At 48.0% G+C, this 23,572-nt stretch overlaps 1 long non-coding RNA gene across 1 annotated transcript in view; it reads left to right on the plus strand.

The window, feature by feature from the left end:
* The window catches only part of LOC149428296 (uncharacterized), a 70,921-nt gene that overhangs the window by 36,884 nt on the left and 10,465 nt on the right, over positions 1-23,572 (plus strand). The window contains exon 3 of the long non-coding RNA XR_016310794.1: positions 11,530-11,571. This is a non-coding gene — a long non-coding RNA (uncharacterized LOC149428296). The remainder of the gene's footprint in view (positions 1-11,529; positions 11,572-23,572) is intronic.

The following is a 23,572-nucleotide window of genomic DNA, read 5'->3' on the forward strand; positions in this document are numbered from 1 at the left end:
ATTCTACCCAAATCCCCCCTCCCATCACAAATAATTCTACCCCAATCCCCCCTCCCAGCACAAATAATTCTATCTAAATCCCCCCTCCCATCACAAATAATTCTCCCCCAATCCCCCCTCCCATCACAAATAATTCTCCCCCAATCCCCCCTCCCATCACAAATAATTCTGCCTAAATCCCCCCTCCCAACACAAATAATTCTCCCCCAATCCCCCCTCCCATCACAAATAATTCTACCTAAATCCCCCCTCCCAACACAAATAATTCTACCTAAATCCCCCCTCCCAACACAAATAATTCTACCCAAATCCCCCCTCCCAACACAAATAATTCTCCCCCAAATCCCACCTCCCAACACACATAATTCTCCCCCAAATCCCCCCTCCCAACACTAATAATTCTACCCAAATCCTCCCTCCAAACACACATAATTCTCCCCCAAATCCCCCCTCCCAACACTAATAATTCTCCCACAAATCCCCCCTCCCAACACAAATAATTCTACCCAAATCCTCCCTCCCAACACACATAATTCTCTTCCAAATCCCCCCTCCCAACACTAATAATTCTACCCAAATCCCCCCTCCCAACACAAATAATTCTACCCAAATCCTCCCTCCCAACACAAATAATTCTCCCCAAAATCCCCCCTCCCAACACTAATAATTCTACCCAAATCCTCCCTCCAAACACAAATTTTCTGCCGCTCAAATTTCCCCCCCAAGCACAAATCCCCCCCCCCCAATACCTTCAGTGAGCATAACCCTCACCACCACCATCATTCAATTCACTCATCTCCCCCTCAAATTTCCCCTCCAAGCACAAATTCTTTCTCACCCCCCCCCCCCCCCGCATATCTCCACAAATTTCCCCCTTCTCCAATCCCTCCTCCCAGCAGAAATCCCCCCCCCCCCCCACCACCACATGGGAGAAAAATATATTTTTCAAATATCCTTCCCAAATATATTGACATGGATGTGAAATACTATATATTTTAAAATATATAAATAAATAAATATATATATATACAGTGGGGCAAAAAAGTATTTAGTCCCCACCAATGGTACAAGTTCTCCCACTTACAGAGATGAGAGAGGCCTGTAATTGGCATCATAGGGAGACCTCAACTATGAGAGACAAAATGAGAAAACAAATCCAGACAATCTCATTGGCTGATCTGGAAAGAATTTATTTGCAAATTATGGTGGAAAATAAGTATTTGGTCACCTACAAACAACAAGATTTCTGGCTCTCACAGACCTGGACCTTCTTCTTTAAGAGGCTCCTCTGTCCTGCACTCATTACCTGTATCAATGGCACCTGTTTGAACTTGTTATCAGTATAAAAGACACCTGTCCACAACCTCAAACAGTCACACTCCAAACTCCACTATGGTGAAGACCAAAGAGCCATCGAAGGACACCAGAAACAACATTGTAGACCTGCACCAGGCTGGGAAGACTGAATCTGCAATAGGCAAGCAGCTTGGTCTGAACAAATCAACTGTGGGAGCAATAATTAGAAAATGGAAGACATACAAGACCACTGATAATCTCCCTCCATCTGGGGCTCCACGCAAGATCTCACCCCGTGGGGTCAAAATGATCACAAGAACGGTGAGCAAAAATCCCAGGACCACACGGGGGGACCTAGTGAATGACCTGCAGAGAGCTGGGACCAACGTAACAAAGGCTACCATCAGTAACACACTACGCCGCCAGGGACTCAGATCCTGCAGTGCCAGACGTGGCCCCCTGCTTAAGCCAGTACATGTCCGGGGCCCGTCTGAAGTTTGCTAGAGAGCATTTGGATGATCCAGAAGAGGATTGGGAGAATGTCATATGGTCAGATGAAACCAAAATAGAACTGTTTGGTAGAAACACAACTCGTCGTGTTTGGAGGAGAGAGAATGCTGAGCTGCATCCAAAGAACACCATACCTACTGTGAAGCATGGGGGTGGCAACATCATGCTTTGGGGCTGTTTCTCAGCAAAGGGACCAGGACGACTGATCCATGTACAGGACAGAATGAATGGGGCCATGTATCGTGAGATTTTGAGTGCAAACCTCCCATCAGCAAGGGCATTGAAGATGAAACGTGGCTGGGTCTTCCAACATGACAATGATCCCAAACATACCGCCCGGGCAACGAAGGAGTGGCTTCGTAAGAAGCATTTCAAGGTCCTGGAGTGGCCTAGCCAGTCTCCAGATCTCAACCCCATAGAAAACCTTTGGAGGGAGATGAAAGTCCGTGTTGCCCAGCGACAGCCCCAAAACATCACTGCTCTAGAGGAGATCTGCATGGAGGAGGAGATCTGCATGGAGGATGGGCCAACATACCAGCAACAGTGTGTGCCAACCTTGTGAAGACTTCCAGGAAACGTCTGACCTCTGTCATTGCCAACAAAGGATATATAACAAAGTATTGACATGAACTTTTCATATTCACCAAATACTTATTTTCCACCATAATTTGCAAATAAATTCTTTCCAGATCAGCCAATGAGATTGTCTGGATTTGTTTTCTCATTTTGTCTCTCATAGTTGAGGTCTCCCTATGATGCCAATTACAGGCCTCTCTCATCTTTGTAAGTGGGAGAACTTGCACAATTGGTGGGGACTACATACTTTTTTGACCCACTGTATATATATATCTATATCTAGATATAGATATATATAGATAGATAGTATGTTGAAATGCGTTTTTACTACAAAATATATGAAAAATATTTTTAAAAATACATTTTCAAATACACCGTATGTCTTTAAAAATACAATTTACATTTTTGGAATGCATTTACAAATATATGTAAAAGTATATGGTAAAATTACTTTTTTTTTATACGTTAAAAAAATATACTGCATGTTGAAATGCATTTTTTATATATTACAAAATATATGAAAAATATTTTTAAAAATATATTTTTTTACATTTATTTGTAAATGCATTCCAAAAAGGTAAATTGTATTTTTAAAGACATACGGTATATTTGAAAATGTATTTTTAAAAATATTTTTTCATATATTTTGTAATAAAAACGCATTTCAACATAAAATATATATATATATATATATAGTGAAATATATTGAATATGGCCCAAATTGTAGTATTTCAAATATATGTCAATGTATTTGGGAAGAATATTTTAAAAATATATTTCAAATCTATTTTTCTTCCATGTGGGGGGGGGGGGATTTCTGCTGGCAGGCGGGATTGGAGAAGGGGGTGATTTGTGCTGGGAGGAGCTGTGGGGGGGGGTGAGAAGGGGTTTGTGCTTGGAGGGGAAATTTGAGGGGGAGATGATTTTTGCTAGAAGGAGTGATTTTGATGACCAACCCCCCCCCCCCCCCCCCCGCAATTTCCTCTCCTAGCACAAATACCACCACAACCCCCAAATTTGCCCTCCTAACATAAACTCCCCCTGCCCAATCCCCCTCCTAGCAGGAATGTCCACCTCCCAATTCCCCCTCCCAGCACAGATCTCCCCTTCCTAGCCCAAATCCTCTGCATGTAGTTGCAGAACAGTTGCCGCCAGGGGCGGACTGACCATTTGAGCACTCGGGCACTGCCTGGGGTCATTAGGGGGCCCCATGAGATGCCCCTGGTACCTTTTTCATAGGCTTTTTTGGGTGCGGGCAAGGACACAGGGGTCCCATGATCCCCTATTGCCCAGGGGCCCCATGAATTGTCAGTCCGCCCCTGGTTGCCGCATAGCCCCGTTCCCTTGGATAGGTCATATTTGGTGGTGGTACTGCCCACCCAATGCACAATGCCGCAGCACAACCACAGTGGTGTGCAGCAACATGGCCACTGCCCATACTAACTTGTAGCTGGGCGGTTTTATTTTTTTTAGGGGGGAGGGAGGTAAAACCGCAGCTCAACTGCCTCCAGGCCACCCAGGCACGTGGAGTCCAAAGGTGTCTACGTGCCGCCGTTCTCTCCGGCTCAGGAATACAACTCGTCAGTATCTCCTCGATGGAAATAACAATCCCCCCTCATCACTGCGGTCAGACAATGAAAACAGAAAAGCAATTTTTCCGTGGTAGTTTTTCTCGGTAAAAGTCACAGGTGAGAAGGTTAAACATTCACATTTAAATGTCTATGAAGCCTTCTAGGAAGGGGGCCTTTGGGGCCCCGGGGCCATTCATCAACGTCTCCACCTGAGAGCCAGGGACTTGTCTACAGAGGAGCGACTTGGGAAGGTCATAGAATTTCCATGGAGATGGTAAAGTATCATTGGTGGGATTAACAGTGATGTTTGTTCAATATGAGAAATGGCGCGCTCCTCTTTAGAGCGCCGCGTAATATTTCCCGAGACGGAGCAATCATTTAGCTCCGGCAAAGAACACTCGGAGCTGACAAGAGAGGTCCTGGGAGGTGAGGCGTTATTATAGCTCAGACCTCGGCAAAAAAATTCCCCCGGCTTCAAAAGGAACCTTCAAATCATCCTCCAGGTCATCACATCCGCTTCAGAGGAGATATTTTTATATCTTCAGCTTCCCGACCAAAATTGGCACCAAAGAAAGACAGACAACACAAGAGATAAAAGCCTTCAGAGACATTCAATAAAAGTCGACTGGTTGTTCAGCCATCTGAAATGTGGGGGAGGGGTGGGGACAGCAAAGCCGTCTCAGAACAAAAATGTTTTAGATTTCTGATTCCATTTCATATCCCAAAAGTAAGAGGATTTTCCCTTCATTTCCATAGATGACATGACCAGACCAGACACCGTGGGTCACGTGAACCACATGCATGTAGCTGTATGTTAGACAGCTATTAGACCAAGAATAGGGCTTTTCAAGTGCCAAGTCCCATTGCCCATTCTTTTACTAAAAGGTGCACCCAAAAAAGTCCCACATGAACCAAAAAAGTGCACAGGATGCATCACTGGTCAACTCCCAAAGAGGAAGAACCTCCCTGACCCCCTGGGACTCACGACTCCTGATAGGGGAACTCTGGTTCACCTAGCCAAAATGTCCTCTCCTTGTTGCCAGCCAAAACCAACCACTGAGTTATAGGTAAGGGGCTCTCCAAAAGGGAGACCCCCAGGCAGGGGATGGAGGAGTCAAAGACATCCTCCCCCTGGACCTTAGGTCCGTAGACCCACACCCTAGTGCCAATGTGCTGTACAATGGCTAGGCTAGTCTAGGTCTTGGCCAAAAGGCTTAGCCTATGAGGTGAAGTGCAGAAAAAAAAGCACTCAAGGTCATGACTAAAGTGCTGTTCCACACAGAGGGTTCCCAAACCCATACTGTCACTGTGGCCCCTCCGGATCACCACTCCCAGGGGGCGCATGACACTGCGGGCTCTCCGTCTTCCAAGCCCTCAGCCAAGCCAGGGAGCACCACTAAAACCAGGAGGCACTGGGCCCCTTGGAATCATACACGCTAGGGATGCACTCCTGACACCCCCATGGAATCCTTTTGAATGAAACTTTTGGAGAATGCTGCAACCTTTTGGTTGGACTTCTGTATATTTGGAGGGTCAAAATGGGATATCCTTCTGTTGCTGTGGGCACTCTAGATCCTGCCAAGTGACACACATGCTGCTACAACCACTTTGTAGACATCTACCCTCTAGCATGCTGCTACAATAGTGGAGTGACTTGCAGGTAACGTCATTGTGGATGACTGATGGTAACTGTGCAAGTCTGTGATTGAGGTCGGGTCATTGCAGGTCAGCTGGATGACTCAACAGGTTGTGGCTCTATCACCTCCTCCAGAATCTGGAGGACCATAAAACCTTCCAGAAGTCGGTAAGCAGGATGAAGTAGAGACCTGATCTGCATGTTCAAGGGAGTCCAGGATTGGAGGCCCTGGTAGAGTGGTGGACTGGCCCATAAATATGTGGGAGTCAGGCTGACAGGGGAGTCAGGTGGAAGAGCTGAGGAGACTGTCGGTGCCTAGGAGGGGTCCCCTAGGTCTGGGGGGGAACGGCCTCCAGGCTGGGCTTGGGATGATACATTCAGCAATGGGGCATGGATGGGATTGAGACCTGGAGCAAAGAGGACAGTGTGAGTACAGTAGCACTCTCTGGGATCTACAAGGGGAGAGACTGCCATGCGTAGCAAGCTTTCTAAGGACAGTGCTGGGCTCAACCCTTCATCCTTGGCCCAGGAGACCTTCCGAGAAGCCAGGAGGGCTCTTAGTGTTTGCAGGCTGCGGAGGTGGGAGCAGTTCTACACGGGGAGGGATGATATCTCTGCATGTAGCTACGAGAAGTAAGCTGATTCTTGAGGGGCTGCTAGTTCCTCGCCCATAAAGGGCGGCTTCTACAGATCCGCAACAACTGATGGCTTTCAGGAAAAGGACAGTCCAGGATCTGCCTTTGTAAGTTGAAGGGAAATGTCCCCCTTCCATTGATTCAAGCCAAACTGGGTGTCCCATAATCCCTATTTCCTGTCCAAGTTGAATTCCCCTAATAAAACCACAAAACCAATCCCATGGACTGGTCATTGTCTTTGGATGCAGGTCTGTGTGAGAAATATCCGTTACCTGGCTGTGCGGGGAGAGGCGTAGGGATACCCATTACACAGTGGCCCTCAGGAGGGTAGTCCAAATTTTTGACTGAACCACAGGATCAATGTAGGAAGTTGGGGCTCCTGCAACCCAACCCCAACAGCCCTGATATACAAGGGGCGTTCAAGTCAAACTGGGACTTTTGGGTTTCTACAATAAAAAAAAAGATTTTAAGGAGTGGAAACTGCATTTATTTTTCGAAATACTCCCCTGCTACATTTATACACTTATCCCAGCGTGTAGCTAATGCCCAAGAAGCTCCGGCATAGAAAGATTTTTTTCAGGACGCCTGAACCATCCTATGAGAGCCGGCTTCACTTCCTCATCATTGTGTTCACCGTTCCCACAGAAAGATTCTCCTGTGCGATTTCACGATCGATTATCCAGGATCAGGTGTTCCACGCACTGAATGTTCCCAGGAATGACTGCTCTGGGCTGGGAACCACCACGGCCGGGATTGGCACTGATGGATGTACCGCCATCTTTGAAACGTTTCCATCATTCGTATGTCTCATCACCGCGCTGTGCTTGAAGTCTTCTGTAGATATCCCCGGCCTTCGTTCACAAGGAACGTCATCACCGCTCGCTGCACACACTAACACTGTCGTCCGCCATCTTGGTCTCTGGACTGGCTTGTGCCATGTGCGCCACCTATCAGTAATAGGACACACTTGCCAACCACTACTGCATGTAGTACTGCCACGCCGGCATCCCATTTTATACCTGGAGAATGGAAAGTCCCGGCTTGACTTGTATGACAACGACAAGTCCATGATTGTAGCACTTTTTTAGGTTTATTCTGAAACAAAGTATCACTCCAAATAAATGCTGGATCTGACACTTGTTTTTTTTCGTACAAGTCCATGGTGCCGTGTGCAAAACCAAATACACACAAAGAAGAGCATTTGGGGTGTGCCATATGGTCCCCTCCCCTTTCCTGAGTCCCTGGGGTGCAAGACTCCTGATGGGGCAAGGCTTGGGTTGACCTCATCCCTTTAACCCCAAACACATGCTAATTGCACGGGTTCTGAGGCTAAATTATGGTAGAAAAGGCACCAAGTGAGTGTAATTACCACCGTAATCAGCCTCAGAACCCGTGTAATCAATATGTGTTCAGGTTTAAAGGGATGAGGTGGCCACCCTAGGCACGGCACACTTAGGTCCTTCTAGCCAAAAGGCTTGGTGGACCCTACTCCTCGTGGTCAACTGAAGCCGACCAATGAGTACTAAGTGGGGGGCTCTCCTGAAGAGAGATCCCCTAAGGCATGAGGAAGGAACCTAAGGGCCACACATCCTCCCCCTAGACTTCAGGGTAGGCCCAAAAACCCTCACCCTACAATCCAAGCAAAAAAAAAAACCCCACAGACATAAGTGCAAAGTGACATACACATGAGAAAATAAACAGGAAAAATCAAAGATGGCGGTGTAGGTGCAATAGCTAGGCCTTGTGGCCTGGAAACCAAATTTGGTGATGAGTCCCAACTCTACAGGGCTACTCCGGCAACTCCAGGATGCCACTCCCAGGGGGCACTTAACATCACCGCAGGTCCTGTGCCTTCCCAGCCTCCGGTAAGGCCAGGTAGCTTAAATCAGGAGGCACCGGGCCCCCCCGGAATCCAAGAAATGACTCCTGGCCCTCGCCTCACCCAGTGGGCACTTCCGGTTCTGACATCTTGTATCTGACACTTGCTACAGAGCAGGGGCAGACTGACAACTCATGGGGCCCCTGGGCAATAGGGGATCATGGGGCTTCTGTGTCCTTACCCACAGTCAAACCACACCCAAAAAAGCCTATGAAAGGTACCAGGGGCATGTCATGGGGCCCCCTACTGACCCCGGGCCCCAGGGCTCGAATGGTCAGTCCGCCCCTGCTAAAGAGTACAGAGAGTTGCAGCCATGGACTTTTCCATTCTGTATATATAGACTTTACCCATCATTCCTCCATATCTGAGGGAGCAGAGCGCCCGCCCGCCACCGCCCGATCTTTATGGATTTTGTTCGATGTTGTCCAAGGACAAACACGTGTCTCCATTGATAATTACACCGCGATACATCGGGAGGTTAATAATAGCCGTCCGAAAAGGCAGGCTAATTAATTATGCTAATGAAGTGTCCAGATTTTATTTTTCTTATCTCTCCTCTCCAAGAGGAACATTGTATGGGGAGCTGCGGAGTATGAAACTGAATAAATGACAGGAAATGGATAAGAGGATATATATTATAATAAAATATTAAAGTAAAAGGATATTCTTATAGCAAAAGAACACTTTTAATAAAATAATTCCCTATTAATGAAATGATATTCTAGCAATAAAATGATACTCTTGTAATGAAAGAATATACTTATAATAAAATGATACTCATAATATACATAGTTACATACAGTGAAGGAAATGTGTATTTGCCCCCCTGCTGATGCTGAATGTTCGCCCCTCACACAGAAATGATCGGTCTAACAATGGAATGTTCGCCCCTCACACAGAAATGATCGGTCTAACAATGGAATGTTCGCCCCTCACACAGAAATGATCGGTCTAACAATGGAATGTTCGCCCCTCACACAGAAATGATCGGTCTAACAATGGAATGTTCGCCCCTCACACAGAAATGATCGGTCTAACAATGGAATGTTCGCCCCTCACACAGAAATGATCGGTCTAACAATGGAATGTTCCCCCTCACACAGAAACGATCGGTCTAACAATGGAATGTTCGGTGTAACACTGAGAGACAGAATACAACAACAAATTCAGCAGAAATGCGTCTAACAAATGATGACGGATCTGCATGTTCATGAGGGAAAGAAGGATTTGATCCCCTATCATTCAGCAGGATTTCTGGCTCCCAGGTGTCTCTCATACAGGTAACAAGCTGAGATTAGAAGCAGTCTCTTAAAGGGAGTGCTGCTAATCTCATTGTGTTACCTGTATAAAAGACACCTGTCCACAGGAGCCATCAAACCATCAGATTCCAAACTCTCCACCATGGCAAAGACCAAAGAGCTGTCCAGGGATGTCAGGGACAAGATGGTAGACCTACACAAGGCTGGACTGGGCTACCAAACTATGGCCAAGCAGCTTGGTGAGAAGGTGACAACAGTTGGTGCAATCATTCACAAATGGAAGACACACAAAACAAGTGTCAGTCTCCCTAGGTCTGGTGCACCATGCAAGATCTCACCTCGTGGGGTGTCAATGATCATGAGAACAGTGAGGAATCATCCCAGAACTACACGTGAGGATCTTGTCAATGATCTCCAGGCAGCTGGGACCACAGTCACCAAGAAAACAATTGGTAACACACTACGCTGACAAGGACTGAAATCCTGCAGTGCCCGCACGGTCCCTCTGCTCAAGAAAGCCCATGTCCAGCCCATCTGAAGTCTGCCACTGAACATCTGAATGATGCAGAGGAGGACTGGTGGGAAGTGTTGTGGTCAGAGGAGACCAAAATCCAGCTCTTTGGCATCAACTCAACTCGCCGTGTTTGGAGGAGGAGGAGGAATGCTGCCTATGACCCCAAGAACACCATCCCAACTGTGAAACATGGTGGTGGAAACATTCTGCTTTGGGGGTGTTTTTCTGCTAAGGGGACAGGACAACTTCATCGCATCAAAGGGACGATGGACGGGGCAATGTACCATCAAATCGTGGGTGAGAACCTTCTTCCCTCAGCCAGGGCATTGAAAATGGGTGGTGGATGGGTGTTCCAGCATGACAATGACCCAAAACACACGGCCAAGGCAACAAAGGAGCGGCTCAAGAAGAAGCACACTAAGGTCCTGGAGTGGCCTAGCCAATCTCCACACCTTCATCCAAATTGAAAATCTGTGGAGGAGCTGAAAGTTCGAGTTGCCAAACGTCAGCCACCGAACCTTAAAGACTTGGAGAGGATCTGCCAAGAGGAGTGGGCCAAAATCCCTCCTGAGATGTGTGCGAACCTGGGGGCCAACTCCAGGAAACATCTGACCTCTGTGATGGCCAACAAGGGATTGGCCACCAAGTACTAAGTCATGTTTTGTGAAGGAGATCAAATCCTTCTTTCCCTCATGAACATGCAGATCCGTCATCATTTGTTAGACGCATTTCTGCTGAATTTGTTGTTGTATTCTGTCTCTCAGTGTTACACCGAACATTCCATTGTTAGACCGATCATTTCTGTGTGAGGGGCGAACATTCCATTGTTAGACCGATCATTTCTGTGTGAGGGGCGAACATTCCATTGTTAGACCGATCGTTTCTGTGTGAGGGGGAACATTCCATTGTTAGACCGATCATTTCTGTGTGAGGGGCGAACATTCCATTGTTAGACCGATCATTTCTGTGTGAGGGGCGAACATTCCATTGTTAGACCGATCATTTCTGTGTGAGGGGCGAACATTCCATTGTTAGACCGATCATTTCTGTGTGAGGGGCGAACATTCCATTGTTAGACCGATCATTTCTGTGTGAGGGGCGAACATTCACCATCAGCAGGGGAGTGAATATGAATTTCCTTCACTGTAGTTAGTCTGGCTGAAAAAAGACAAAAGTCCATCCAGTTCAACCATTAAAAAACAAGTTCTAATCCTCCAACCACAGTGGATCCAGAGGAAGGCAAACAACCCAGCAAAGCACGATCCAATCTCCTCCTGCAGGGGGAAGTATCCCTTCCTGACCCCCCGAGAGGCATTCGGATATTCCCGGGATCACCTTCCCCTATAAATGTTCTATCCGGTTATATTCTGTGTATCCAAGAAACAATCCAGGACTTCCCTCCAGCAATCCCTGAGCTGCCACACCCAACTCATATAAAGTGATACTCTTATTTATAAAGAAAGGAAAATCTTTTGAAAAAATGATACAAATGATAATAAAACGATATTCTTGTAATACTCTCATGAAGGAATATTCTGATAATAGAATGTATATTGCGGGGATTTGCACGCGCTGTCGCTGTCCGCAGATCTCCATGAGACTCTTCTAATGATATCTCTTGTAACTCCGATCTCTTTCTTTCCTCCTCTGCAGGATTGCACTGTCTATGAAACAGAAAATAAGATCCTCCATGTGGTGAGTGTTGTTTTTCCTCTCTGATATCAGGGGATCTGTGATGTCATTGTTTCCTGTGGAAGTTAAAGTGTTTCTGAACCCCCCCCCCCCCCACAGTACAATCAGTCTGTAGATGCAGTGACGCATGCTTGTTATACTCACTGTGGGACCTAAGGGGTTAATCCTCTGCATTTCGTAAAAAGGCTGTTTGATCCTGTCTTCTCTGCCCCTCCTCTTGTCAAAATGACCAACTGATACAGACTGAATCCGTAGTCACATGCACATGCTCAGTTCGGTGTGTATTGCTAAAGAGGTGTTTTTTTCTGTCTTGGGAGAGTGCATGTGATCAGCACAGGGCCAATCAGCACTGTCCAAACAGTGGTCAGGGGTTCTGCATCCTCTTAGAGCGGAAAGAAAACTCCTCCTACAAGCTTTAACCAGTGCTCTGCTGAAGTCACAAGACTGTTATATACTGCTGTTGAGAAAAGGGATTTAGCAGTTTAGATTTGCTAAAATAATTGCATTTCCATGTTCTGTGTACTGTGGGAGAGCGGATATAGTGAATGTGGGGTCCGGGGAGAGCGGATATAGTGAATGCGGGGTCCGGGGAGAGCGGATATAGTGAATGCGGGGTCCGGGGAGAGCGGATACAGTGAATGCGGGGTCGGGGGAGAGCGGATATAGTGAATGCGGGGTCCGGGGAGAGCGGATATAGTGAATGCGGGGTCCGGGGAGAGCGGATATAGTGAATGCGGGGTCCGGGGAGAGCGGATATAGTGAATGCGGGGTCCGGGGAGAGCGGATATAGTGAATGCGGGGTCCGGGGAGAGCGGATATAGTGAATGCGGGGTCCGGGGAGAGCGGATATAGTGAATGCGGGGTCCGGGGAGAGCGGATATAGTGAATGCGGGGTCCGGGGAGAGCGGATATAGTGAATGCGGGGTCCGGGGAGAGCGGATTTAGTGAATGCGGGGTCCGGGGGAGAGCGGATATAGTGAATGCGGGGTCCGGGGAGAGCGGATATAGTGAATGCGGGGTCCGGGGAGAGCAGATATAGTGAATGCGGGGTCCGGGGAGAGCGGATATAGTGAATGCGGGGTCCGGGGAGAGCGGATATAGTGAATGCGGGGTCCGGGGAGAGCGGATATAGTGAATGCGGGGTCCGGGGAGAGCGGATATAGTGAATGCGGGGTCCGGGGAGAGCGGATATAGTGAATGCGGGGTCCGGGGAGAGCGGATATAGTGAATGCGGGGTCCGGGGAGAGAGGATATAGTGAATGCGGGGTCCGGGGAGAGCGGATATAGTGAATGCGGGGTCCCGGGAGAGCGGATACAGTGAATGCGGGGTCCGGGGAGAGCGGATATAGTGAATGCGGGGTCCAGGGAGAGCGGATACAGTGAATGCGGGGTACGGGGAGAGCGGATATAGTGAATGCGGGGTCCGGGGAGAGCGAATATAGTGAATGCGGGGTCCGGGGAGAGCGGATATAGTGAATGCGGGGTCCGGGGAGAGTAGATATAGTGAATGCGGGGTCCGGGGAGAGCGGATACCAAAGGTGTGACTAGTTCTGGTGACACTCAGGGATTCCCTGACTTTGGAGGGATTTCTTCCCGCTTCCTGTTGTGGCTATGGGACAGGAAGTGAAAGAAAATTCACAATTTTGGGTTTTCACCAGAACAGGAATAAAAGGGAAATCTTCCAATGGGGTCACTAGTTTGGTCACAACCTGGTATTCCCTGACTTTGGAGGGATTTCCTCCCACTTCCTGTTGTGGCTATTGGACAGGAAATGAAGGGAAATCTCCTTGAACCTATTAAAAGTTTGATGAGATCTTAGCGGTCGGAATGCCATCGACTTTCTCGTATCGTCGCGTTCGCACATGAGCACAGGTCCACTTTGCCGTGGCTCTGCTTCGGTGGATTAGCGTAGATGAACGATTTTCCCGGCGCCGTTTTCTAAAGAGCGATAATATATTATAACTGCGGAGCTGCGGTGGGGCTAATTACCCCGCGCCGTACGTATAAAACACATAATCACTTTGGCGCGGTTCTGCCAGAGCCGTCGGCTGACATTTAAATTAACGAAGAATTCTCGCATTGATTTTCTAAATAGGTGTTATTTTCCGTGTCACTTCTCAAGCAGCGCATTTCATAAACACGCCGCGGCGGCGACGGCGGCTCCATTGTGCGTCGTCCTCGCGTGTAAACAAACATTTCCGAGCCGAATGGAAAATGCAGCGTTCAAGCTGAGCCTTTCTTCTCCTCATCTGTGGGAGGCGGTTTTCCGTCACGCGCTGCGCGCCCGGCGACGCTCTTTTCCTGGCTCGCCCATTGGCGGGAAGGCTTTTCAAATGTCGCTGTCTGTGATCTCAGGGTTGGCGCCAGATGAGGACGGTTCTGTCCACAGACGCAAATCTGAGACAATGATTCAGGGCCGGTTCTCACTGTAGAAACGCAATCCAGATGCGTTTTTTTGTCATGCGTGTTTTTGGTGAATTCCGGTGCGTTTTATGTTTTCCGGTTCATTTTTCCCCCTTGTGATGCGTTTTTGATGCGTTCCAGTGCATTTTTTCCCCTCTTTTTCTTCAATCTAGATAGGAACATGTGCGTTCCAGTGGGTTTTGGTGCGTTCTGTGCAGGATAAATGCAGCCTTTTCTATTTTTTTCTGCAACCGGAACGCACGGGAGCTGCAAGCGCTGATGTGAACTATGACACTGACAACCAGATCACTGACTTTCTGTGCGTTTTGGATGCAGAAAAAAAGCAACTGAAACGCATGGAGTGTGAACTGGTCCTCAATGTCTTCATTCCCAGATTCCGGGAACCCAAAAACTGTCTTGGGAAGTTGGATCTCAGGGGGTCTGAGCATGCACAGATGTCCCCAGCAGAGGGATGGAGGTTCCGGATCTCTGGGGGTCTGAGCATGCACAGGTGTCCCCAGGAGAAGGACGGAGGTCCCGGATCTCAGGAGGTCTGAGCATGCACAGATGTCCCCAGCACAAGGAGGGAGGTCCCGGATCTCAGGGGGTCTGAGCATGCACAGGTGTCCCCAGCAGAGGGACGGAGGTCCCGCATCTCAGGGGGTCTGAGCATGCACAGGTGTCCCCAGGAGAAGGACGGAGGTCCCGGATCTCAGGGGGTCTGAGCATGCACAGGTGTCCCCAGCAGAAGGACGGAGGTCCCGGATCTCAGGGGGTCTGAGCATGCACAGGTGTCCCCAGCAGAGGGACGCAGGTCCCGGATCTCAGGGGGTCTGAGCATGCAAAGATGTCCCCAGCAGAGGGGTGGAGGTCCCAGATCTCAGGGGGTCTGAGCATGCACAGATGTCCCCAGCAGAAGGACGGAGGTCCCGGATCTCAGGGGGTCTAAGCATGCACAGGTGTTCCCAGCAGAGGGACGGAGGTCCCGGATCTCAGGGGGTCTGAGCATGCAAAGATGTCCCCAGCAGAGGGGTGGAGGTCCCAGATCTCAGGGGGTCTGAGCATGCACAGGTGTTCCCAGGAGAGGGACGGAGGTCCCGGATCTCAGGGGGTCTGAGCATGTACAGGTGTCCCCAGCAGAGGGACGGAGGTCCCGGATCTCAGGGGGTCTTAGCATGCACAGATGTCCCCAGCAGAAGGACGGAGGTCCCGGATCTCAGGGGGTCTGAGCATGCACAGATGTCCACAGCAGAGGGACGGAGGTCCCGGATCTCAGGGGATCTGAGCATGCACAGATGTCCCCAGCAGAGGATTGGAGGTCCCGTATCTCAGGGGGTCTGAGCATGCACAGATGTCCCCAGCAGAGGGACGGAGGTCTTGGATCTCAGGGGGTCTGAGGATGCACAGATGTCCCCAGCAGAGGGACGGAGGTCTTGGATCTCAGGGGGTCTGAGGATGCACAGATGTCCCCAGCAGAGGGATGGAGGTTCCAAATCTCAGGGGGTCTGAGCATGCACAGATGTCCCCAGGAGAAGGACGGAGGTCCCGGATCTCAGGGGGTCTGAGCATGCACAGATGTCCCCAGCAGAGGGACGGAGGTCTTGGATCTCAGGGGGTCTGAGGATGCACAGATGTCCCCAGCAGAGGGATGGAGGTTCCAAATCTCAGGGGGTCTGAGCATGCACAGATGTCCCCAGGAGAAGGACGGAGGTCCCGGATCTCAGGGGGTCTGAGGATGCACAGATGTCCCCAGCAGAGGGACAGAGGTCTTGGATCTAAGGGGGTCTGAGCATGCACAGATGTCCCCAGCAGAGGGACGGAGGTCCCGGATCTCAGGGGGTCTGAGCATGCACAGAGATCCCCAGCAGAAGGACGGAGGTCCCGGATCTCAGGGGGTCTAAGCATGCACAGGTGTTCCCAGCAGAGGGACGGAGGTCCCGGATCTCAGGGGGTCTGAGCATGCAAAGATGTCCCCAGCAGAGGGGTGGAGGTCCCAGATCTCAGGGGTCTGAGCATGCACAGGTGTTCCCAGCAGAGGGACGGAGGTCCCGGATCTCAGGGGGTCTGAGCATGCAAAGATGTCCCCAGCAGAGGGGTGGAGGTCCCAGATCTCAGGGGGTCTGAGCATGCACAGATGTCCCCAGGAGATGGACGGAGGTCCCGGATCTCAGGGGGTCTGAGCATGCACAGATGTCCACAGCAGAGGGACGGAGGTCCCGGATCTCAGGGGATCTGAGCATGCACAGATGTCCCCAGCAGAGGATTGGAGGTCCCGTATCTCAGGGGGTCTGAGCATGCACAGATGGGACATCTGAGGGGGTCTGAGCATGCACAGATGCGCAGAGGGACGGAGGTCTTGGATCTCAGTGGGTCTGAGGATGCACAGATGTCCCCAGCAGAGGGATGGAGGTTCCAAATCTCAGGGGGTCTGAGCATGCACAGATGTCCCCAGGAGAAGGACGGAGGTCCCGGATCTCAGCGGTCTGAGCATGCACAGATGTGCTGCAGGTCTCTGTGTTATCCTGAAGGCCTCTTGGAGCCCTTTGACCCGTTTGTGCATATATTGGAATTTCAAAGATGGCGGCACCGGAGAGGGGGGGGGGTCAGCATTGCGGGGTACTGAAGTCCCATTTTAATTGTCAACTTTACATTTCAACTTCAAAAAAATGTATCTTTACAGAGTATGTAACCCCCAACCAGGCTGGGGGCGGGGCATAGACACAGAACACCTCCCATTGAAGCTGGGGCGGGGCATAGACACAGAACACCTCCCACTGAAGCTGGGGCATGGCATAGACACAGAACACCTCCCTCTTGGGGCGAGGCATAGACACAGAACACCTCCCTCTTGGGGCGGGGCATAGACACAGAACACCTCCCACTGAAGCTGGGGCATGGCATAGACACAGAACACCTCCCTCTTGGGGCGAGGCAGACACAGAACACCTCCCTCTTGGGGCGAGGCATAGACACAGAACACCTCCCTCTTGGGGCGTGGCATAGACACAGAGCACCTCCCTCTTGTGGTGGGGCATAGACACAGAACACCTCCCGCTGAGCTTGGGGGCGGGGCACAGACACCATGTTGTTTTATGAGATCAGCGGATTTGTGCGTTCGTGTAAAATGAGACGATCAGCGATGAACAACTCTGCCCGCAGGAAGTAGAGAAATACAGAGGAGTTCTTCACACCAGACTCGGCCGATGCAAATAAAATGTTTTGCTCCATTATTATTATTAAATATTATTATCATTATTTATTATCATTATTATTATTTATTATTATTATTAGCATTATTATTATTTATTATTATTATTATTATTATTAATTATTAGCATTATTATCTATTAGCATTATTATTATTTATTATTATTTATTAGCATTATTATTATTTATTATTATTAGCATTATTATTATTTATTATTATTAGCATTATTATTATTAAATATTATTATCATCATCATTATTATTATCTATTAGCATTATTATTATTTATTATTAGCATTATTATTATTTATTATCAATATTATTCTTAGCATTATTATTATTATTTATTATTATTATTATCATCATCATTATTATCATCATTATTATTTATTAGCATTATTATAATTATTATTATTATTATTATTTATTATTATTAGTATTTATTATTATTATTATTATTATTATCATTGTTATTAGTATTTATTATTATTATTATTATTATTATCATTGTTATTAGTATTTATTATTATTATTATTACTATCATTGGTATTGTTCTGTCTCCAGTCTCAGCATTGGTGGTGTGATCTCTGTAACTCCCAGTTGTGGTGAGGTAGCGATCACTCCAATCTCAGTTGGATACCACAGGCAGTGACTGGATCAGATGACACCTTGTAGATCCTGTGAAGTTTATTCCATAAACTGAGACAATCTTACAATGAACATTCGATCGGTCAGAAGATCACAATGTTTCTGCTCCATGACATGAGGCTTCCTGCAATGCATTACTGGGAAAGGGGGAGGGGCTATCTATACAGCATTAACTAAACCAGAGGAAAGGGCGGAGCCGAGACAAGACATAGAAACACATAAAGGCAGATGACAGTCATGTGACACATGAGAATTATTATCAGTATTGTTATCAGTGCGGTTGTAGCGCTTCACCATCCCATAATATATCCCGTGTCCGGATATTATCCTGTATGATGTGATACAATGTATGATGTGATATGATGTGATACGATGTATGATGTGATATGATGGGATACAATGTATGATGTGATACGATGTATGATGTGATACGATGTATGATGTGATACGATGTACGATGTGATATGATGTATGATGTGATATGATGTATGATGTGATATGATGTATGATGTGATACAATGTATGATGTGATATGATGTATGATGTGATATGATGTGCAATGTATGATGTGATATGATGTATGATGTGATATGATGTGCAATGTATGATGTGATATGATGTATGATGTGATATGATGTGCAATGTTTGATGTGATATGATGTATGATGTGATATGATGTGCAATGTATGATGTGATATGATGTATGATGTGATATGAATGATGTGATATGATGTATGATGTGATATGATGTGAAATGTATGATGTGATACGATGTATGATGTGATACGATGTATGATGTGATATGATGTATGATGTGATACGATGTATGATGTGATACGATGTATGATGTGATATGATGTATGATGTGATACGATGTATGATGTGATATGATGTATGATGTGATACGATGTATGATGTGATATGATGTATGATGTGATACGATGTATGATGTGATACGATGTATTTTGTGATATGATGTATGATGTGATATGATGTAATATGATGTATGATGTGATACGATGTATGATGTGATATGATGTATGATGTGATATGATGTGATATGATGTATGATGTGATATGATGTAATATGATGTATGATGTGATACGATGTATGATGTGATATGATGTATGATGTGATATAATGTGATATGATGTATGATGTGATATGATGTAATATGATGTATGATGTGATACGATGTATGATGTGATATGATGTATGATGTGATATGATGTATGATGTGATATAATGTGATATGATGTATGATGTGATATAATGTGATATGATGTATGATGTGATATAATGTGATATGATGTATGATGTGATACGATGTATGATGTGATATGATGTATGATGTGATACGATGTATTTTGTGATATGATGTATGATGTGATATGATGTATGATGTGATATGATGTATGATGTGATACGATGTATGATGTGATATGATGTGATACGATGTATGATGTGATATGATGTGAGTTATCTCCTCCCGCAGCTTGCATCAGAACGGAGGTCTCTTGAGAGGAGTACTGAAGCAGGGCGCTGTGATGTTTTCAGAAGGCTATGTACAGCACCCTGCTGGCCCCTCCCACTAGTCGTGATTTGCCTGCATTGTATAGAAAAGCACAGAGACCCAGTGATGACATCACTAGGTCTAAAATTAGGTATGTAATGAAAGTGTCATTGGCATGTTGCTGGGGGGGGGGTTAAGCAGATTAAACCTCGGCTGTAAATTCTCCTTGGTGTTCCAGCAGTGAAGGTCTTTATTCAGGCACTTCCTGCTGTAGGGTGACAACGTTCTGTCTCACTCTTTCAATTGTGCTTCTGTGTTGTCACCCTGTACTGTGGTGACACATGCTGCAGAAGTGCGCCCCCTAGTTGTCACTGTAAGGAAGCCGGCCCACAGCAATGATGGGCAGATAGTGCACGTGGACAGGAAGTGGCTGGAGGAGTCCGCAGGAGACCAGCAGCACTGAGATCAGACAAAGCTGAAAAGTAAAGTCACCCATTCGGGGTTTCCATCCAAACCGACTGACATGGGACCATCCAGCCGAAGCCGAACCTTCCGGAATCTCCATCCCAGATCATCGCCCCCCCCGAGACCCTTCGCCTAGGACCCCCCAACCCCCCCCCCCCACTCGGGGGGACCCGGGACGTCTCGCTGACACCATCACGCCGGGTTTTATTTATCCATTTTCATCCCGTCTCCCTCCGCCTTCCTCCGCCGCGCGTCGTAAAAAGGAAAAAACAAGCGTAAGAGATGTGTAATTACATTTCGGTAATTTTGTGACGGCCATTAACGCCGAATGTGACATTACGGCAAACTTTGCGCAGAACGTCTCCGATAAACGCGCCATTACCGCCGTCTTCTTCCATCATAATGACGCCGGGGATTTGATGTTTTGTGACTCCAGGAAGACATAAAAGCTTTTTATTTAATCGTTTGTTTCTTAAGGCTTCGGTTTGGATCTCAATAAATCAGCCGTCGGATTTGCCGGTTAAAGCTGCTTATATTTTGCCTTCCCCCGGTTCCTCCCCCCCCCCCCCCCCCCACCTCCATCAACATGCCAATGACGTTTCTACATAAAACTTTTCTCTTTTTATCACATTCCTTATTTTAGACCTGATAATGTCATCACTGGGCCACAGTACTTCTCTATGCAATGCAGGCAGATCATGGCTGATGGGAGGGGCCAGCAAGGTGTTGTACATACAGTAGCTTCTGGACTGACAAAATTCGAAATCCAATAAAGGAAAGGGGCGGGGCCGGGGACTGTCAGGTTGGGGAGGAAATTACTAATATCAGGGGTGTCAAACTGGCGGCCCTCCAGCTGTTGCGAAACTACAAGTCCCATCATGCCTCTGCCTGTGGGAGTCACGCTGGTAACTGTCAATCTTGCAATGCCTCATGGGACTTGTAGTTTGGCAACAGCTGGAGGGCCACCAGTTTGACACCCGTGGGTTAGATGATGCTGGGCGTCCTCCAGCCAGGAAATGCGGTACTGCAACTTCGAATGCACGTTGTAAGAAGCTCACAGTGTGCAGTGAAATCCACAGTCTCAGTACAGGGGAGGAGTCTCCATCAAATGGTATCCAGTCACGCAGACTCCTATTGGCAGACCTAATGAAGATTGTACAATCAGATTGTAACATATGTGGTCAGCGTCACATCTTTACTCTGCATTATGTCCAGCTCAGGAACAGAACGTACCAATTCCTTGTGTCTGTTTTACGCCATGACCTTGCTCCACCCTTACGGATAGTAAGCCCCGCCCCCTTGGTGGTACATACACTATATTGCCCCAAGTATGGGGCCACCCGCCTTTCCACACACATGACCTTTAATGGCCCCCCAGTCTTAGTCCGGAGGGTTCAATATTGAGTTGGCCCCGCCCTTTCCACACACATGACCTTTAATGGCCCCCCAGTCTTAGTCCGGAGGGTTCAATATTGAGTTGGCCCCGCCCTTTCCACACACATGACTTTTAATGCCCCCCCAGTCTTACTCCGTAGGGTTCAATATTGAGTTGACCCCGCCCTTTCCACACACATGACCTTTAATGGCCCCCCAGTCTTAGTATGTAGGGTTCAATATTGAGTTGGCCCCACCCTTTCCACGCACATGACCTTTAATGGCCCCCCAGTCTTAGTCTGTAGGGTTCAATATTGAGTTGGCCCCACCCTTTCCAGGCACATGACCTTTAATGGACTCCCAGTCGTAGTCCGTAGGGTTCAATATTGAGTTGGCCCCGCCCTTTCCACACACATGACCTTTAATAGCCCCCCAGTCTTAGTCCATAGGGTTCAATATTGAGTTGGCTCCGCCCTTTCCACACACACATGACCTGTAATGGCCCCCCAGTCTTAGTCCATAGGGTTCAATATTGAGTTGGCCCCGCCCTTTGCACACACATGACCTTTAATGGCCCCCCAGTCTTAGTCCGTAGGGTTCAATATTGAGTTGGCCCCGCCCTTTGCAGCTATACCAGCTTCAACTCTTCTGGGAAGGCCGTCCACAAGGTTTAGGAGGGTGTCTATGGGAAGGTTGGACCATTCTTCCAGAAGCACATTTGTCAGGTCAGGCACTGATGTCGGGGGAGGAGGCCTGGCTCACAGTCTCCGCTCTAATTCATCCCAAAGGTGTTCTATGGGGTTGAGGTCAGGACTCTGTGCAGGACAGTCAAGTTCCTCCACCCCAAACTGGCTCCTCCATGTCTTTATGGACCTTGCTTTGTGTACTGGTGGGCAGTCATGTTGGAACATGAAGGGGCCATTCCCAAACTCCTCCCACAAAGCTGGGAGCATAAAATTGTCCAAAATGTTGCCTTAAGAGTTCCCTTCCCTGGAACTAGGCGGCCAAGCCCAACCCCTGAAGAACACCCCCCCCCACCATAATCCCCCCTCCACCAAACTTTACACTTGGAACAATGCAGTCAGGCAAGTACCGTTCTCCTGGCAACCGCCAAACCCAGACACGTCCATCGGATTGCCAGACAGAGAAGCGTGATTGGTCACTCCAGAGAGCACGTCTCCTCTGCTCTAGAGTCCAGTGGCGGCGTGCTTTACACCATGACATCCGACGCTTTGCATTGCACTTGGTGATGGAAGGCTTGGATGCAGCTGCTCGGCCATGGAAACCCATTCCATGAAGCTCTCTACGCACTGTTGTTGGGCTCATCTGAAGGCCACACCAAGTTTGGAGGTCTTTAGCAATTGACTCTGCAGACAGTTGGCGACTTCTGCGCACTGTGCGCTTCAGCATGCGCTGACCCCGCCCTGTCATGTGACGTGGCCTACCACTTGGTGGCTGAGTGGCTGTTGTTCCCAGTGGCTTCCACTTTGTTATAATCCCACTAACAGTTGAGCGTGGAATATTTAGTAGCCAGGAAATGTCACGGATGGACTTATTGCCCAGGTGACCACCTATCACGGGACCACGCTTGGAGTCACTGAGCTCCTGAGAGCGACCCATTCTTTCACCAATGTTTGTAGAAGCCGTCTGCATGCCTAGGGGCTTGATTGTATACACCTGTGTCCATGGAGGGGATTGGAACACCTGAATCACATGATATAGAGGGGATTGGAACACCCGAATCACATGATATGGAGGGGATTGGAACACCCGAATCACATGATATGGAGGTGATTGGAACACCCGAATCACATGATATGGAGGGGATTGGAACACCCGAATCACATGATATGGAGGGGATTGGAACACCTGAATCACATGATTGGGAGGGGATTGGAACACCTAAATCACATGATTGGGAGGGGATTGGAACACCAGAATCACATGATTGGGAGGGGATTGGAACACCTAAATCACATGATTGGGAGGGGATTGGAACACCTGAATCACATGATTGGGAGGGGATTGGAACACCTGAATCACATGATTGGGAGGGGATTGGAACACCTGAATCACATGATTGGGAGGGGAATGGAACACCTGAATCACATGATTGAAAGGGTATTGGAACACCTGAATCACATGATTTGGAGGGCGGGGCCAATACTTTGGGCAATATAGTGTATGTCACTTGCTGCTAAGCCCCACCCACTCTCGGTCCATGCAAGCGATCACCTGACACGTCTCCTTAATTGTAACGTTGATTATCTTCGGTTTATTTCCACAGTAAGGATGTCATTAGTGAGCGCAGACATTTAAAAGCCAATCACAGGCGCTGATGACGGCGGCGTGACATTCCGCTATGATTCCTGAGATTTAGGAGGCAGGATGT

This window comes from Staurois parvus, unplaced genomic scaffold (assembly GCF_062004578.1).
Source record: "Staurois parvus isolate SC_StPar_1 unplaced genomic scaffold, SC_StPar_1.0 ptg003346l, whole genome shotgun sequence".
NCBI classification, from domain to species: Eukaryota; Metazoa; Chordata; class Amphibia; order Anura; family Ranidae; genus Staurois; species Staurois parvus.